General features: G+C 42.6%; 1 long non-coding RNA gene and 1 pseudogene across 1 annotated transcript; both read left to right on the forward strand.

Annotated features, from left to right (window-relative positions):
• Positions 1–16,357, forward strand: part of LOC125488029 — a 107,387-nt pseudogene that overhangs the window by 42,004 nt on the left and 49,026 nt on the right.
• LOC125488059 lies at positions 330–6,842 on the forward strand. Its single transcript, XR_007266203.1, has 3 exons — positions 330–1,354; positions 4,164–4,233; positions 5,722–6,842. It is a non-coding gene; the product is annotated as an uncharacterized LOC125488059 (long non-coding RNA).

A 16,357-nucleotide genomic window follows, 5' to 3' on the forward strand; every position in this document is an offset into this window, starting at 1 on the left:
GATGGTGATGGCTAGCACGAGGGGACATAGCTTTAAATTGAGGGGTGATAGATATAGGACAGATGTCAGAGGTAGGTTCTTTACTCAGAGAGTAGTAAGGGCGTGGAATGCCCTGCCTGCAAAAATAGTAGACTCGCCCACTTTAAGGGCATTTAAATGGTCATTGGTTAAACATATGGATGATAATGGAATAGTTTAGGTTAGATGGGCTTCAGATTGGTTTCACAGGTCGGCGCAACATCGAGGGCCGAAGGGCCTGTACTGCGCTGTAATGTTCTATGTTCTATGTTAATAGTTGTCCAGGAAATGTTAGACAGTGAGGAAGCCAACCCAGTACCATTTGAATAGTCACTTTGGCCACTGCCTGCCCTGATATACGCTCAACATCCCTCTCTGCCAGCCCTAACATTTTTTGAATCCCTCCCACTGTCCCCAAAACCTCTAGCCACTACCCCACAGCCCTAGCACTGCTCAACTCTCACCTCCCAAAGGCAGTCCATCACTTTTATGGCACTCTTAACTGCTGAACAACCTGCCACCTAACCCCACACTGCAGCAGCTGTCAGGCTCTGACTGTACTGCTGTGTAAATCGTAGACTCAGCAAAACAAGAAAGTGTGGCTTGACGTTCCCCCCATTACCCCTGAAACAGGGGAAACTTGTGTTCATTTCAACTACACTCTGCATTTCTGATGGGGCTGGAATCAGAATTTCTAGCTAGAAATGTGAAGCTCAGTACTAACATTAAAAAAGAATGAGTGGAGTAGCGATCACATCAGAATATCCGGGCCAGTGTATTAAATGCAGACACTCCTGTTGTTATTGGTATCATTTACAACTGAACGATGAGTTTCTTAACTGCAGCAGTGGCACACACTGTCTGGAACATGTCAAATAAAGAATTGACCAGGTAAATTCTCCTGCATGCTACAAAAAATAACAAATGTGGAACTTATTGATTCAGTGTGAACTACTCTGCAGTAAATGGACATATAGGGTCTGCGCCTAAACTACTGTGGGTATAATGCATGGCTTCTGGTCTAAACAGAGCAAGGTTATTAGCAGTTAAGTAGAGGGAGGATAGTTTGATATTCTGGGTCAGGTTCCTTGTGAGATAACTGTTCTCTTGATGCTGTTTTTCATAATCTGATAGACCTATAATACACTGTTATTTTCTACTTTATTTTACATCTCGATCCTATGTGATTTAACCATTCTGTCCTCTCTCGTATAATAAATGGCAAAGTTTCACCGTATTTATCAGACTTCAAAAATCACAGGATGGGAAGAGATAATCACAGTTAAATCAAAGATTCCAGAAGACGACCTGACAGCAACATCTCAGGACAATTTAGGTTAGTAACTTTACCTGCGAACCCAACAACTGGGAAGTGAATGGGGAGAAAAAAAGTTGCTCAGGTGTAAAACTGGTTTCATAGAATATAATTCCTACAGTGCAGAAAGAGGCCCATTTGGTCTGCACTGACCCTCCAATAGCATAACCCATTGACTGTTCCCATTTCAGGCAAGTTCGTAAACCAATCCTCTGATCAACAGCATTTGATAGTCAGACTGCAGAATGGATTAATTCGATTCCTAAACAGTTGATGCTCACTGAATCTTCCCAATCTGTAGCAACCACAGACACTGATCCAGACTACAAATTGATAATCATTGATTTATTGAATATTTGCTGATGGTGATACTGAGTTGACAGCGTCTTACTCAATATGCTTTGTTCTTTTTATTAATGGTATGTTATTAATGTTGCTGGGTGATCTCGAGTGTCTGTTGTCTCCATCATCTCTCTGATCTCGGATTACAGCCCCCAGCGGTGGGGGTCATTGTGTGTGTGTGTGTGTAAAACATTTACATTCCCTCGCAGAGGGGGAGCATACCAGAATCCCGCAGAGGAAGATTGCTGTTGGTGGTGTGTATAGTGTAAAACATAGAACAGTACTGCAGAGGAACAGGCCTTCCAGCCCATGCTGTTGTGCCGAACATGATGCCAAATTAAACTAATCCCTTCTGCCTGCCCCTGGTCCCTATCCCTCCATTCCTTGCAGAATCACCTGCTTATCTAAAAGTCCCTTTAAACGGCCCTAACATATCTGCCTCCACCACTACCCTTGGCAGTGCATTCCAGACTCCTATCACTCTCTATTTTTTAAAAAAAAAACTTGTCCCTCGCATCTCCTTTGAACTTACCCCCTCTCACCTTTAAAGGCATCCCCATAAGTATAAGACATTTCAATTCTAGGGGAAAAAGATCAAAAACTATCAACCCTATCTATGCATCTCATAATTTTATAGACTTCTGTCAAGTCTCCCCTCAGCCTCTGCTGCAGCAGAGAAAATAATGCAAGTTGTCTATACTGTACTTATGGCTCATACTGTGTATTCCAGGCAGCATCCTGATTAACCTCCTCTGCACCCTCTCCAAAGCTTCCACATCCTTCCTATAATGTGGTGACCAGAACTGAACACAATACTCTAAGTGTGGCCTAACCAAAGTCTTATAAAGCTCCAAATGACATCCTGACTCTTGTACTCCATTCCCTGACCAATATAGGCAAGCGTGCCATATGCCTTCTTAACACCCTACATATTTGCCTGGCCACTGTTAGGGAGCTATGGACTTGAACTCCAAGATGCTTCTGTACATCAATGCTGTTCAAGTTCTTGCCAGTAACTGTATACTTTTCCTTAACATTTGATCTCCAAAAGTACAGTACCTCACACTGACACAAATTAATTTTCCCCCATATCTACAACTGATCTATATCCTGCTGTATCCTTTGACAAATTTCTGCACAACTTGCTGATCTTTGTATTGTCTGCAAACCTACTAAGCCCCCATCTACACTTTCAGCCAAACAGCAGAGGTCCCAGTATGGATCCCTGCAGAATACCACTAGTTACAGACCCCCAGCCAAAAAACACCCTTCCACCACTACCCTCTACCTTCTATGGTCAAGCCAATTCTGAATCCACACCACCACGTCACTGTGGATCTCATGCATCTTCTGGATGAGTCTGCTATGAGGGACCTCGTCGAAAGCCTTACTAAAATCTATATAGACAGCATCCACTGCTCTGCCCTCATCAAACACCTTCGTCATCTTCTTCTCAAAAATCAGGTAATTGATACTATCCTGAGTGTAAACATCTTTAAGACAACTTGTATCAAACAGCTATTTCCCAGCACTGATTGTCAATGAACAATCGATGAAAAAGTGGAACAGCCTTGAAATATCCCTTGACATATTCTTAGGAATGAAGTGTATTTGTTTAGTAATCTTGTGTTCAATTCCATCATACACTTCTGTTCAATTTTGTAAAAACAAAACTGTGTCCATTTGTATAATATGTTAAATTGTAAATATGGTGTATTCAGTTTTATAATGGATTTATCATTTGTATAAATCTCAAACTCATCAAGCTTGCTGACTTTACTTGTTAGTTTCATTAAATATCTATTAAAACAAAGCCTGCTCCTGAAGAAGGGTCCCAACCTGAAACGTGAATTTTCCTGCTCCTCTGCTGCTGCATGGCCCACTGTGCTTCTCCAGCTCCACACTGTTTATCTAAGCCAATCTTGAATTTATTTGTGTCCTAACCTTGTGGTTGAAACTGCAGCTTTCTATCTGTGTGTATTCCAAGCCTGGGTCCAGTGAGGGTGGGTGAAGGACGGGGGGGGCAGACCTAGGCTAAACCTGCTGTTTTCTCCCACACCCTCCTCTAATCCCACAAAGATGAGTGTTGGTGTGCTGCAGGTCGATGTAGCTGGGAGCTGACTGGATGAACTGGGATTTGGGAGGAGATAGGCTTTGAGTGACAGACCTGGGTAGTATTTAAGTCCTGCGCTATCAGTTGCCATTCTGTTGCGATATGGACCGACCAGGAATGAGTATCTGCGTGTTGCTCTGATGTCTTTCTGCTGAAGTTAAATGGGGGTCCTTTTCAGTTGTTGGAGCTCCCCCACGGTGCCTCAAATGCATGTAAATATAGTCTAGTTCGAGTAAGAGATGCCTTTGGGTTGTTTGGAAAGAGTAATTGCTGGCAGATTCCAGATTCTGTTTTTGTTATTTTAGTATGATGTACCCAATGGCAATGCTTAATTGGGATTATACTCATTATTTTAATTAATGTATTCATTGACAGAAATTTGAAAAACAGCAACAAAGCTAAGCAATGCTGGAACCTCGATCTGTAACTTAGAGTCATTGTACAGGTAAGCTCTGCCAATCTTGTCCTTTGTGTAATGAGATTTGTGGATGTGATGAGAGATGCCCACAACTGAGGAACAAATGTCACAAAAAAAGTGAAGTGCAGACATTAGATAGAATGTTGTGGTCAGTAACATGTGGAGACTGCTCATGAACTGGATGGTGCACATCTCTTGGTTCTGGGGCCAATCTTACTGCTGTAATTGACAGGTTAGATGAAGGAAGGATGTTCCCGATGGTGGGGCAGTACAGAACAAGGGTCACAGTTTAAGGAGAAGGGGTTAAAGCTTTAGGATTGAGATGAGGAGAAATTCCTTCACCCAGAGAGTGGTGAGCCTGTGGAATTCACTCCCACAGAATGTGGTTGAGGCCAAAACATTACGTGTTTGCAGGAAGGAAATAGACATAGATCTTGTGGTTAAGAGGATCAAGGAAAATGGGTTAGGGTGGGATTAGGGGATTGAGCTCGATGATCAACCATGATCATAATGAATGTTAGAGCCGGGTTGAGGCGTTGATTGGTAGACTCCTGTTCCAATCTTCAATGTTTCCATGTATGTCCATATTGTGTGGTTAACTTTCTGAGTGATGTTGTAGCAGCTGAAACATTCTCAGTTTGAATCCTATAAACATACAGGACACAAAAGGCCCTTCGGCTCATGGAGTTCTGTACCATCTAAGACAGTAAATCTATACCAGGCCATCCTTACATTGTCAGGCCCATAGTCTTCAATGTTATGAAATTTCAAGTATGAATCCAAGTACTTTTTAAAATGTAATTTCTCAATCAATGTGGAATGATTCTCGAGGTTTTATTTAGATGAGTGGGGCCTCATTGACCTGTGTTTCTGCTTTTTCCTGTTAGTGAACCTGTTTTCTGAAACGTTCAAATGCCTTTGTTTCTGATACATTTTTGAGAAACTGATCAGAATGAACAAATTGCCACAGCTGATCCCTATCTGCTATTTAAAACTCTGTTCAGTCACTTTGTACATGATTCAATCACCGCATCATGTCTGTTTCCTTATGCCAACTTTGCAATCCTGTCAATTTGAGTTAGTCATAGACATAGAAATCTACAGCAAAAATGACCCTTCAGCCAACTGCATCCAGACCAATGAAAAACAGGCACTTCACTATTCTAATCCCATTTTCAACACTTATAGGAACGTAGGTACAGGAGTAGACCATTCAACTCCTCCAGCCATTCAACAAATAAATTAATCATGCTCTATCAGACAGTTCTCGAACAAACTAAGGTCCTCAGAGGGAGTGTGAGCTGTGTTCCTGACCTGACTCAAAGTCTCTGGTCTGATTGGGTTGGAGGCAAATTTGGGGCAGGTGTGACAGTCTTAAAATTCAAACTCACTGAACTCCAACCCACTTCCCACAGTCCATCAGTTTTCATGATGGTAAAAATTGCTGCTCTCTGGAACAGGCAGGGGGAGTTTCTTATCAGTAATTCACTGCTTTTCCTGTTTGTCTTCCCGCAGTTAATTTGCTGGCGATTGTTATCCTTTCCCAGGGAAAGTGTGGTGTTTCCCATTGCAGTACTTGCTACATGGTGTTTAAGGCAGCTGCCAATCTGATGGTCATTATCACTGAGGTTATACTGTGGAGATTTCGCTCTTATTACTACCTGCTGTTTTTTTCCTGGACATCACTCCTGTGTGCAGTGTTACTGGGGTCCTGCGCTGTGTAGCCAGGGACGGCTGTATCTGGTTCACCGTCACTTTCTCCTTTGACAGATTTGTGACCATTTATTGTCAGAAGCTAAAAACAAAATATTGCTCTGAGAAAACTGATTGTGTGGTTCTAGCAAAAACCTGCATCCTGCTCTGTTTGAAAAACACCCCCTTCTGTTTTCACTATGAACATCAGGGGATAATCAACAATGTGCCATTCTACTGTAAAACAAAATCAACCTACTATACTGAGACTTGGTGGCAATAGATTGGCTTGATATGGTTTTAACCCCTTTTACTGCCATTCGCTTTAATTCTGTCGCTCAATGCTGTGACACACATTTTAGTGACCAGTCGAGTCCAGAAGAGGCTGAAGGGTGAGAGCAAGGGAGAGAATCGCAGAGACCCAGAGATCAGAAGGAAGTCTGTGATTTTGCTTTTCACCATCTCTGGGAGCTTCATCCTGCTGTGGTTAATGTATGTTGTACATTTCTTATATTATGTCATTCTAGATATCAAACCTGCAAATTACTCACCTTTTCTACATAACTTCAGAAGAATTGGGTTTATGCTACAGAATCTAAGTTGTTGCATAAATAATAGTGTTTGTGCAGCAACATTGTCTAGGTTCAGAGCGAAGATCAGTAATGCAGTAAAATACATGGTTGTACGAAATCCTTGTGTTGTGAATAAACAAAACTCCTGAGTGAAGCCCACAGGTGAATCCTATTGTTTCCAGAGCATGAAATATTTTTATTCATCTGTGGATGTGGATGTTGCTGTTTGGTCCAGACTTTAATTGCTGAAGCCTAGTTGCCCCTTGAGAAGATGGTGGTGAGTTGCCTTCTTGAATACTGTAGTCCAAGTGTTAGACCCGTAATGCCCTTCGGGAGGGAATTTCAGAATTTTGACCCAGCATCCAAGTCGAAATGGTGAGTGGCGTGGTGGAGAACTTGCAAAGAGTGGTGTTCCCATTTATCTGTTGCCCTTGTCCTTCCAGATGGAAGTGGTTGTGGGTTTGGAAGGGTCTGTCTCAGGATCTGCAGTGCATCTTGTAGATGGTATAAATTGGTTATACTTAGTGTAAGTGGGAGAGGGAGTGGATGCTTGTCGATGTGCAGACAATCAAGCAGGCTGCTTTGTCCTGGATGGTGTCGAGGTTCTTAAGTGTTGTTGGAGCTGCATCCATCCAGACAAGCGTTTAGTGGGTGATGTGTTGATGTCTGGCCGATGCAGCAGATGGTGAGAGAGAAGCATTGGGTAGCTAAGAGGGATTGATTGGTTGATTGAACATGTGCATTTAGCTCAGCTGGTGGGGCAGGATGGCACTGCAGGTAATGCAGAGAGTTATATGGAGGTTAATGCTCTCCCACGCCACACACGGTATTCCCATCAAATACTCCCAGGACAGTTCCAGCATGGGTTTAGATGCAGACTGAAGCTCATTTTACAGGGTCCCAATTAAATATTCCCAAGACCTGGACAGCACAGGGGTAGGTGCAGAGTAAAACTCCCTGTATACAGCTCCTTCTTGTCTTTTTATACTGAAAATAAATTTTCCACTACACTTTCTTCATCATACATTCCCAGGATAAGGGCAGCACTGGGTCAGATACAGAGTAAATCTCCTTTACACTGTTTCTACCAAACAGACCCAGGGCAAGGGCACCATGGGGTTAAGTACAAACTAAAACTTTCTGCACTCTTAAAACTGAAAGGAACCTGAAAATAAACTGAAAGTAATGCATCCACTGGCTTCATCAAACCCTCCCATGACAGGTACATCAGGGGTTTAGATACGGAGTAAATCTCCATTGACACTGTCCCCATTAAACACTCACAGGACAGGGACAGTGCAGGGTTAGATACAGAGTAAAGCTCACTCTACACTTGTAAATTAGAAGTAAAGCATCCTCTCCTCTTAAACCTGAAAGTTATGCCACCTCTCACAGGGTGGACTCCACATCACCGACTGAGATGTGACTCCAGGTATCAGTGGCACTGATGAGACCACACCTGGAGAATTTCCGCTGTTTTGGTCCCCTTATTTGACGAAAGATTTGGTGGCATTGGAGGCAGTTCAGAGTGGGTTCACTAGATTGATCCCAGAATTGGGGGTGATTTGTCGCATGAAGAGAAATTCAACAGTATAAGCCTATACTCTCAAATTTTGAAGAATGATTGGAGATCAAATTAAGGTATTTAAGACGATAAAATATACAGATAAAAGAGACATTGAGCGGATGCTGCCTGTTGTGGGGTATTCTAGGATGAGAGGTCAAAGTCTTAGGATAAGGGGTTGCAAATTTAAAACTGAGTTGAGGAGAAATTACTTCACCCAAAGGGTTATGAAACTGTAGAATTTGCTGCCCCAAAGTGCAGAGGATGCTGGGAGAGTGAGTGCATTTAACAAAGAGTTACAGTTTTTTTTAAATTTGGGAATGGTTTGAAGTGTTATTGGGACACGGCAGGAAAATGGGGGTGAGGAGCATATTAGCCATGATCAAATGGCAGAGCAGAATTAGGCCATTTAGCCTCTGTCTTATGAACTGAGAGCACCTCCTTCTACTCGATCCTGGATTTCCAGCCCTTCGTTAATCCCAGCGTGTACTGCTGATTGAAGACCTGGATGGGGTTTTGCCCCTGTTCACTGTAATTTGGGTTGAATGTGGATTATTTTGTCCATCTAGGGCAATAATCTGCCTTCTGTCTCTCCCTGTCTTCAGTCTGGCCCTGGTGCCTTACTGGGAACATAGACACAGAACTGACCCTGTGTTTCCACCTCCTTCACTTTAATACAACAAGGCACAGTGATGTCACATGGAGCTGTGGTAGAGGCAGGTACGACTGAAGCATTCAAGAGTGAATCAGATCATTATTTGAATTTCACTGAGAGGTGAACAGTCAGGATGGAGTTTCATAGTTGTTCTGTTTCTGACTCTTTACTCTGTGAACTTCTAGTCTGATAGTGAGGACCTGGTCTCCTAGGAAATGTGCTGTTCCCCTATTCCACCCAATTCTCAGCCTTTACCACTGAATGAACTGACAGCTAACGGTGAAATGAATATCATTCCCAGATGACTCCTGTCCAATACAGAAACAATTAATTATGTGAGTCAAACTATCATAGAGTCATACAGCACAGAATCAGGCCCTTCAGCCCACCATGTCTATCCTAACCAACAAACACCAAACTACACTGTTCCCATCTCCCTCCACTTTGCCCATAGCCAACTGTGCCCTGACATTCCATGTTCATCCACCTGTTTCTGCAATGTGGAGAGAGCACTTGCTCCCACCATCCTCCTCTAAACCACTTAGTCCTCTGAACCACTTAGTCTTTACCTTAAACTTGTCTTGGACATGTCTACCATGGTGAAGAGATTTTCTCGGTCTACTCTGTGTATACCTCAATTATTAGATGTGTAAACAATCATATTGCCCCTCAGCCTCTGCTGCTGGAAGGAAAACAAACCTAGCCTCTCCAGTCTCTTTTCATAACTGAGACCTTTCATCCCAGGCTACATCTGGTGAATGTCCCCTGGATTCTCTCCAGTGCAACCACAGCCTTCTGATACTGTAGCAACTAGAACTGAATACTATTCCATCTGTAGCCTCAACAATATTTTATAAAGATGTAACAAGGCTTCCTTGCTACTATATTCAATGCCTGTATATGCACTCTAGCATCCCATATGCACTCTTCACTCCCCTATATACCTGTGCGTGTAAGGATCTATGGAGTTGTCCACCACCCTTTGTTCATCAGTACTCCTGAGGGACCTAGCATTTATTGTGAATATCCTTCCATTGTTAAAACTCCCAAAATTCATTTTCACTTTTCTGGATTAAATTCCATCTGCCATTGCTCTGCCCAATTTACCAGCTGATCAATATCAACCTGTAGTCTGAGACCAACATCCTCCCTATCAACAACACCTCCAATTTGCCTGTCATCTGCAAACTTTTATACTTGTGCCTTCTACATTAACGTCCAAGTCATTGTTGTCCATAACAAACAACAAGGGTCTCAGTACTGATCCCTGTGGCACACCACTGGTCACAGAATTCCAATCACAAAAAACAACCCTCCCCTATGACCCTTTCCCTCCTTTGTGAAAACCAGTTTTGGAGGCAGCTTGCCAACTTGCTTTGAATGCCATGTACTCCTACCTTTTGGACAAGCCTTCCATGTGGGACCTTGTCAAAGGCCTTACTGAGATCCATGTAAACCACATCAACTGCAGCCCTCATCAATATAGTCACATTCTTCAAAACCCTCAAGTTAGTCAGACAGGATCTCCCTCCAAATCTCTGATTATCCCTGATCAATCCCATCTTTCCTACTATTGATTAAACCTGTTCCTCAGAATTTTTCCCAAATATTTCCTTCCTGCTAACATCAGATTATATCAACCAGTTAAATATCTGGCCCATCCCTTCTGGCCGCCTTGCACACAGGAACCACATTACCTATTCCCCAGTCATCTGATACTTTTCTCCTGTGGCCAACTAAGTATTAAATACCTCCATCAGGATCCCAGTAATATCCTCCCTTACCTCTCATCAGACTGTGGGGATTTGTATACCTTTACACCTGCTACAACATCTAATACCTCCTTTTTAATCTTAACATTCTCCAAAACATAACCATCCCAACCAAATGTCATAGATAACAGATGAGAAGTATCTTAATCAACATTTAAGAAGCATCTGGATGGTTACCTGAATAGGGATGGAATAGAGGGATACAGATCAAATAAGGGCAGAAGGTTTGTTTTTTAGTTTAGTCAGGGCATGATGATCAGCACAGGCCTGGAGGACCAAAGGAACTGTTCCTGTGGCATACTTCTCTTGTGTTCTTTTGTATTCACTTAAGACCTAACAATGACTGCTAGCTCTACAGGTTACCCATTTTGTCTCTAATAGATCCAATACTTCCCCTGATAATCGTCTCTCTACTTAAAAATGCCTTCAGGATTTCCTTGATTCTGTTTGCTAAATATGCTTTGTGTTGCCCAAAAGGTGTACTCTAAACTTTTACCCAGATATTCTTCTCTTGTGTGACAGGGAATCAACTCAGAATTTAATTAACTAGCCTTTCTTTGTTTAATTCTTTAGATACTAATACTCAGTAAAAACATATTCATTACAACATAACTTCTTGCCTTATCTAGCTTAACTTCAACTTTAACTCACTTCATTTAACTTTTCTTTACCCTACTTTAACTTCAACACAATTCACATTCAACTCTGACTCTAGGTTTGGCTTGAAACAAATACCACCCAATTCAAGTGAAATGGCCCATTTTGCTCTCACTGTAAACCTTTCCTCATGGTTCTGTGTCTCCTCTGACAATCACTCCACAGTACATTACAAATGTTGTGTGGAGCTGGAGGAATACAGCAGGCCAGGCTTTCCTGCTTCTCTGATGCTGCCTGGCCTGCTGTGCTCCTCCAGCTCCACACTATGCTATCTCTGACTTCGGCATCGGCAGTTCTTACTATCTCTGACATTATAAATGTTGTTCTCAAGAGCTCCTCCTGCAAAATCTTTTATTCTCCTAACTTTTATCTCAAAAGTATGCTCCTCCCAAAGGAAACTCCTCTGGCACTCAGCCAATGAATTGACCAGACCCAGATCACAAGGTTTGATCCCAGCCAAAGGATTTTACTGGTAAATAAAATCTCCCAAATGTTAAACAGCCACATCCAATGCTCGTTGCAGGTAGTACGGTGCCAGTCTGCCTACCTGACCATTATGACACTTGTCTTATTTGTTTAACGCAGGAAACTGAAGTCAGAGTTTCAAGTAGCTTGACCAAAATTCCCAGCATGCTTGATTGTAACTCTTAACCAGTCTCAAAGCCATTTCTGCTGTTGACCACCTGACCACATTGGTTTCACATCTTTGCCCTCCTCATTCGCTTTTAAAGGAAAACACCGACACACTCTATTCTTTTGAAGGGCCTCCCCTGTTATATTGCACTCTACCTTCTTTTTTCTTTATTAAACTCTCGCTATCCCTTGACATCCAGAGTTCTCTGGACTAACTGTCCTTGCCCTTCACTCTCAGAGAAACATGCTGGCCTTGAATCCTTATTATACCACTTTGAAAAGATTCCCACTTTCCAACTGTTGACTCACCTGGAAGTAATTCCTCCCAGTCTGTGTTTCCCTGATCGTGCCTAATAATAATGAAATTCGCCTTTCCCCAGCTTAGACACTTAACTTCTATCCTTATCTCTCTCCAAAATGACTTTGAAACTTGCACAATTACAGTCACTCACTTATTGCTCCCCAAAATGCTCGCCTAATGAAACTGCAGTTCCCTTGCATTAGGTCTAGCCCCATCTGTAGTAGGACTGTCTATTCACTGGCACAGAAAAGCTCTTCTGGTTGAACTTTAAAACTTCAACCTATCCAATACTTTCACACTAAGGCCATCCTAGTTAATGTTAGCAAATTTGAAATCCCCAAGAACTATCACACCATTTCTCTCACACCTTTCTGTGATTTGCCTACAAAACCACTCCTTTATCTCCTTCTGGCTGTTGGGAGGCCTGTAGTCTCATGCTAACGAGGTAATCGTCCCTTTTTTATTTCTAAACTCTCTCCCGATGGCCCTATTTGAAGATTCTTCTGGGACCTTCTCCCTTATTACTGCAACGATGGTTTTCTTTTTCAATAATGTAATAGCCCACCTCCCTTACATTCCCCCTATTGTGACAGCAAATTCTATCCCCTGAATGTTGAGCTGCCACTCCTGTCCGTCCTTCAACCAGGTCAGTCCTGAGTTAAAAAGAAATCTCTATGTTTTTTGTGGCACAGATTGGGTTGATAAACTTGAGAATTGTACACAATGTGTGAAAACACTTGAAAGATAATTTGTGAATAAATTGACTATGGCTCATGCGGGTGCCTCTTGCTTTGAGGGGTTCTTTTTGTTTTTATGCTAATGTGATAAATGTGAAATTTGTGCAACAGTCTTCAGCCAGAAGTTCCAAGTGCACGATATAACTCGGCCTCTTCCTGTGGTCCCCAGCGTCACTGATTCCAGTCTTCATCCAATTTGAATCACTCCACCTGAAGGGTTGGAGGCACTGGATATTGCAAAGGCCACAGGCCGCGAAAACAACATGACCCAACGCTGGAAAATTTAACTTCTGTATTCACTTAAAGGCAATTGTTTAAATGCTGTATTCCATATGTGATTCCATTAGAATCATAAAACCTCTTCAGTATGGAAGCTGCCCATTGAGTCAGTGCTGACTGTCTGAAGATCATCCCTCTGAAACCCACCCCTTTTCCCTATCCCTGTAACCCTCCATTTCCCATGGCTAATCTACCTACAAATCCATGAATACGATGGGTTATTTGGTATGCCCAATTCATCTAATCTGCATATCTTTGGACTGTGGGAAGAAACCAGCGCACCCAGAGGAAACCCCGGCAGACACAGGGAGAATGTGAAAACTGCACACAGACAGTCACTTGAAGGAGGAATCCAAGCTGGGTCCCTGGTGCTGTGGGGCAGCAGTGCTAACCACTAAGCCACTGTGCCACCCCAGTGGTCCACCTCTAGGCTTTAATTAAAACACACTTTATTCTGAAAGCACAGGTAAAATGCTAAAAATAAGGATTCACGTAACTTTAACGCTATTGATATACTTAACAAGGTAATGTATTGTTTAACTGCAAATCATCAACTGTTCCAAAAGAGGCAGCATTTCATTCACATACCCTGTAGCAAAAATGCAATTCAACAAAACTGTTATGGTTCTCACCTTCTGTTTCTCTCCAGTCCAGAAGAAAGAAACAATCAACACCTTTTGATTTTTTTAGGGAAAGCCTCGCTGTCCAAGACATCACTGTAGCAGCCAGGAAGCCAAGATCAGCAGGCAGCAGACACCTTCTCACTAACTGAAAGCAAAACTAAAAGCTTTCCTGAGTCTAAGCTAGCCTTGATCCTGCCCACTCATGATTCTTTTGTCTCATTAAAAAAAAAACCAATGATATCTTCAAGCTTTTTGCCAACTACCTGTCTGAAGGAGACATTTTGGCAACACTGGCAATACCCCTCTGCAAGACACTAGGACCACTCAGCTCTTGACTTCGTTACGGCTTTTGTTCAAACGTGGACAAAAACGGCTGAATTCCAGAGATGGGGTGAGACTTCCTGACTTGACATTAAGATCACACGTGACCAAGTGTTGCGTGAAGGAGCTCCAACAAAAGGTAGCATCCCCTAATCTGAGGAAGGGTGTTCTGGCTATAGAAAGTGAGTATAGCAAAGGGTTACCAGACTGAATCCTGGGATGACAGACTGCTGTACGAGGAGAGACTGAATCAGTGAGGACTATATTCACTCAAATTTAGAAGAACGAGGGGGATATCTCGAAGAAACCTCTACAACTCTTAGACGATTTATCAGGGTAGACACAGAAAGGATGTTCTTGATAAACAAGGAGAACAGAACAAGGGGTCACAGTCGAAGGATAAAGATAGGTCTTTTAGCTCAGAGAGGTGGGGGAGGTGATAGCCTAACGGTATTGTCACTGGATTGTTAATCCGGAGACCCAGATATCATTTGGGATGGCACAGTGGCTCAGTGGTTAGCACTGCTGCCTCACAACACCAGGGACCCGGGTTCGATTCCACCCTTGGGCAACTGTCTGTATGGAGTTTGCACATTCTCCCTGTGTCTGCGTGGGTTTCCTCCGGGTGCTATGGTTTTCTCCCACAGTCGAAAGATGTGCAGGCTAGGTGAATTGGCCATAGTGTCCAGGGATGTGCAGATTAGGTGGGTTATAGGGGGATGGGTCTGGGCAGGATGCTCTGAGGGTTGGTATGGACTTGTTGGGCCAAAGGGCCTGTTTCCACACTGTAGGCATTCTATGTGATGAGGAGAAATATGTTCCCCCAAAGAGTGATGAGCCTGAGGAATTCTCTGCCACAAGAAATTGTTAAGGCCAAAACATTAAAGATTTTCAAGAAAGATGTAGATATTATTCTTAGGACAAAAGGATATGAAAAACGGGAATCAGGTACTGAGTTGGATGATAGGCCATGATCATATTGAATGACCAAGCAGGCTGGAAATGCTGAACGACCTGTTCCTGCACCTCTAGTCTATGTTTCTATGGGAGTCAATGTGTATTGGAGGCAAGATACTCTGCTGGTTAGAGTCATCAATGGCCTTCCCTCCACAAGGAAGTGGGGATGTTCACAAACGATTGTATAATTCTCAGCACCTTTTTCTGTGTTTAAATGCAACAAGATCTGGACAATATCCAGACTTTGGATAAAAGGTGTCAAGTAACATTTGCAACATATGAATGCCAGGCTATGACCATCTCCAATAAGAGCAATTTAAGCACCACTCCTTGACATTCAATGGTGTAACCATCACGGACTGTCCCACTATCAACATCTTGTGATGTTGACCATTGACCAAAAACTGAACTAAATTAGTGAAATAAGTGCCTTTAAGAGCAGATCAGAGGCTAGGAATCATTCAGCAAGCATGCCAAAGCCTGTCCAAAATCTAAGGAGTGCGATGGAACACATTTGATTGACACCACATTCACCATTGTCGCTGAGCACCAGCAGTATATACTATCTACAACATGCACTGCAGAAATTCACCAAGACACATTGGATAGCACCTTGCAAACTTTACGATCTCCATAAAAGAGAGATAAAAAGTACATGGGAACAAAACCTCCTTAGAGGTTCCCTCCAAGGCGCTTAACATCTTGATTCAGAAATATACCACCATTGCCTCAATATCTTTAGGTCAAATTCATTATCTCCCCCCATAATGGCACCACCTTCATCACCAGGGAAATGCAATAAACAGCTGGCCTAGCTAGCTACACCCACGTCCCAGTGAATGAACAAAAAACCCCTAACAAGTCTACTTAATATATCCATTTTGATTATAGCCCTGATTCATTGAATCCACAGTATATGGAGATAATGCCACTACATTTCATCTCAAATACCACTGCAAAACTCTGCTGAGGGGCTCATTTCTAATTGTGAATGTCTGATCCTTTGTTGGATGTTCTAGTCACAGGAAATACATTCACTTTAATCATTTTAACCTATCAACCTTCAATGACTGTTCCATCCTGACACCCAGGTCTTGTTGCACCTCACCTTTTCCTAAACTGCCACCATTCAGATAATAGACCTTCCTGTTTTTGTGACCAAAATGGATAACCTCACATTTATCCACTTTATCTTGCATTTGCCAAGTATTTGCCCACTTGGACAGTCTGTCCAAGTCAACATGCAACTTCTTAGCATCCTCCCCACAGCAGACACTGCCACCCAGCTTAGTGTCATCTGCAAATTTGAGAAATGGCATTCAATTCCTTTATCAAAATCGCTAATGTATATTGTGAACAGTTAGAGTCACAGGATTAAACCCTGCGGT

Source organism: Rhincodon typus, chromosome 48 (genome assembly GCF_021869965.1).
Source record: "Rhincodon typus isolate 14 chromosome 48, sRhiTyp1.1, whole genome shotgun sequence".
In the NCBI taxonomy this organism is placed as follows: Eukaryota; Metazoa; Chordata; class Chondrichthyes; order Orectolobiformes; family Rhincodontidae; genus Rhincodon; species Rhincodon typus.